General features: G+C 28.0%; 1 protein-coding gene across 5 annotated transcripts in view; it reads right to left on the bottom strand.

Annotated features, from left to right (window-relative positions):
• The window catches only part of LOC106792462, a 58669-nt gene that overhangs the window by 47893 nt on the left and 6704 nt on the right, over nucleotides 1-4072 (bottom strand). The window lies entirely within an intron of this gene.

Here is a 4072-nt window from a genome sequence, read left to right as displayed (position 1 = left end):
ATATTATATTATATTATATTATATTATTTACAGAAAATTCATTTTGTTTAACATCGAACCAATTCTATGACGACTATATTTTATTTATTACGGTAAAAATCTAAATAAGAAAATTGAAAATAGTCGCTTCTATCTTTTCAAGAATAAAATCGATCGAAATTTATCGAGAGTAAAAAAAAAGGCGAGGTCATTTGTAAGGTCACTCTTTGCTCAGCTGTCTCTCTCTCTCTCTCTCTCTCTTTCTGATCAAACGAATACGCACACACACACTTGCGTACGTCTCACTACGGCTTTGATTCGTAATCGATAATAATAAATAGAGATTATTCATGCGTCTAGGACAAGAAGGGGTCAGTGTGTCACAGCACGACACACAAATTTATCGCCTAATCAACTATTACACGATGATTAATAAATACCATACGAAATAAAACGTCCGACTCTTATTTTCGCAATATAATTTAAATTCGGCATTGAGAAACTCTCTATTAAAAAAAGAAAGAAAAAAAAATCCAATATCACAATACATATGATGTAAAAGAACAGATAAAACAATTCTCTATGGCGTAATCCATTTAATAATAGAAACTCGAAGAGATATTCTTAAAAAACTGGCCTATAATTTAGCACAAATTATTGTACAAACCATAAATTGTGAAATTAATAATAAATTTGTATATAATAATATTTGAATATTTAAATGCAACAAAGTTGCAAGAGTGCTAATTGAAAATTTTTAATAAATAATTCTAATTTTTAAATATAAAATAGAATTAATAAAAAAAAAGAAATATAAAATGTCATGTTCCAAGTATACTCTGTTAACGATAAATTTGTGTTATAATTAAAAAAAAAGCAGATGAAGAAGAAGAGAATGGCCTCCTCTTTATTATCATCATCATCATCTTCTTCTTCTTCTTCTTCTTCTTCTTCTTCATCATCATCATCATAGTTCTCCTTAAAGAGAAGATAACATCTAACTAAGATAAGATAAATCTGACATTATATGGTGAAATTTTAACGAGTAATCTCTCCTCGTGTAATATTCGCGATCGTTCCAAATACTTTTCCAACTAAACTCAACTCTCGAGATTTTATGCACTATGTGTGCTTCCCCTGGCCGATTAATATGGCACACATAAACCGCTCTCTCTCTCTCTCTCTCTCTCTCTCTCTCTCTCTCTCTCTCTCTCTCTCTCTCACTCTCATTTCGTGTGTATCCGTGCATGGATCATATTTATTATGCATCATAAAGATATATCTCGTCGAACAGTAGATTAATTTTTGCTGATTGGAGATATCCTCACAGTTAAAAATGTTCTATTTAGCTAAAAACACGAATATTTTGTATTCAAATAATAATAACTATACTTATTGATTGATTAGTGATTTTAAATGTATATAAAAATGAGTTACGTATGTATGTATATGTAACATAATTATCTTGATTATATTTAATAGTAATATATTTACTATAAAATATTTGTAATTAATTCTGTGTTCATATATATGTAACATGGAATGTAATATTAAATCCTAAACGTATACACCACGCATATTTATGTGTATATATAAGTGAATATTCACGTAATACATTTCTACGCACATATGTATGAGTATTGACAATATAGGAAACGTATTATATTGGAAAAAGCAATATCATGGATCAATGGCAGATACAAAAACAGATAGGACGATCGAGGACATCATCTTTAAAGGAAGACTTCTCTTCTATCATTGGGATGCCAACGACAAAGCATTGCCGCACTGCGGACATTTGGAAAACGACAGTGGCAGCTTTGATGCAAGTACAATACCGTCTCTCTTTTAGGTACCTTATCGTCATCTGCAGGTGTTTCCTTAGATATAACTATCTATTATACTTAGAAACTCTTCGTTTAAGAGTACACTAACAAAATTTATATACATTTTTCAGTTTATTGCAATCGAATAACTTTTAAGTTTACTTACTAAGCTCACCAGAGTGAACCAACTTGTTTTTTTTTCATCCCTTTATATACGCATATATATATTTATAAACAAAACAAAATATAGAAAACCTAAGAAACAAACTATTGAAACAATATTAGCACTGTTAGCTAATAGAATCAAATTGTATTAACACTTTTAATAACATTATAAGTCGGTAATTACAATATTAATGAAAAGAAAATAAACAACGCAACGATTTTAATCTAGACATGTTTGTTTTAATATAGAGAGTTTTTTAATATTATTTCTGTGAGAATAAAAAAAAAATGTGAAAATGAAAAATTAAGAAAAGAAGGCTTGACAATGTTTCTACAAAGGGAATTATTTAATGATGTAGGATGTTTTGCATTCGCCCTATACATGAAGCTATTAAACAACTACCTTCTCCCCTATTTAAAAAGATAGGCAAACAGAGAGAGAGAGAGAGAAAGAGAGAGAGAGAGCGAGAGAGAGAGAGAGAGAAAGAGAGAGAGAGAGCGAGAGAGAGAGAGAGAGACATTGTGTACCTATTGTTATTGCCACTTGTGTTCATAAGCATATAAATGTACGTAACGTTCCATTAATTATTAATTAGTGTCGTCTAGTATGCAGTTGGTTGTTAACGATTCATGTATCAAAATACGTGATCGATCTTGTACATATATATCATCTTTTAACGATCAAAGTTTAAATATTTTCTTTCTTACTTGTTTTTTTTTTTTTTTATTATGATTATACGCGCGTCTGTAAAAATGTATAATATTTTCCTATTTAATATTAATTAAGAAAATTTAACGATGTTAGGAAAATTGTTTATTTGATGATTGTGTACTATACTATATTCTAATACTATAAAAATTGCACTTTTCTTTTTTGTTCTTTTGCAACGTTTATATGGAGAAAGGAACATTATAATGTCAATTCGAATACCGGATACTTGATTCCCTGCCAAATATTTAATACTCAAGGCTCGATTCTCCACGCTGTATTAACATTAAACAAAAATTACTATACGTGTAGGTACGGCATGAGATTAGAAAAAAAAAAAAAAACAAACGTTTAATTATGTAAAAGTTATTATTCGACATTTATTTATACAAACAGGATCAACAACAAAAAGTATGTAGGTGATTCGTACAAAATTTCAGCCTAATATTTTGCTTGAAATTATTTTTTAAAAATTTCGCTACTTGTAATTTTATAATTTTAAACAATTAGTCTAAAGAATCTCGAGAAAAAAAAAAAGATAATAATTAATTGTTTAAATCACATATAAAAACTTGATGCTTGCTATATAAGTGCTTTGAATAAAATTAAATCGATTATATCCTTACGAAAGATAACACGTAAAATGCTATTATTAGTTACTAACAAAAAAACTCTCAAGTCCGTTGAATAATTTGAGTCGACATTTGTCTCTTATAATGTCTGCAACAACAAAGCTCAAGTATGCTAATGAACATGTATATCCCGTTTGCACGTTTAACACACTTCGACCAATTATGCATTTTTTATTTCTTCGAGGCATGGATAAATTTTACTGTCTCTATCAAATTTTGTTCAATTTATAGATATAAATAATTCATCCTACGTTTAATTAAAAAAATTGATTTTTTTTGTAAATATGTAGTTAAATGTTTTTATTAATTCATGCCGTACACGTATAATAATGTTTATTCAATTATAGTAATTTGTGTGTATGTAATATTAAAACAGCGTAAAAAAAAAAATCTAATCTAGAATATATCATAAATATAAATAAAAATAATAAAAGTGATATAAAAATTAAGATATATTTGTTTTTCTCTTTTCGTATCGATTTTTGAGGATATTTGTTATTTAAATTGCAAAGTCCAGTTTACAAAGATAACTGTAAAGTATCAGTGAATATTAAAGATATATATATATAAAAGTTCATAAAGTTCATGAAAAGATGCATATATCAGGAACGAAGTCAACGACGCCCGTTGGTACAACCATGTACATTACATTTTAATAACAACTTCCTTCTTTTAATGATGTCGTCTATATCGTTTTATATATGTGTATATATATAATATACGAGGCGTGTATTACATATAAAAGTACACATAAATATGTA

The sequence above is a fragment of the Polistes canadensis genome, unplaced genomic scaffold, assembly GCF_001313835.1.
Source record: "Polistes canadensis isolate GaletaPanama2010 unplaced genomic scaffold, ASM131383v1 scaffold_438, whole genome shotgun sequence".
NCBI lineage: Eukaryota > Metazoa > Arthropoda > Insecta > Hymenoptera > Vespidae > Polistes > Polistes canadensis.
The sequence above is the reverse complement of the archived record's forward strand: the minus strand, read 5'-3'. Positions and strand labels throughout refer to the sequence as shown.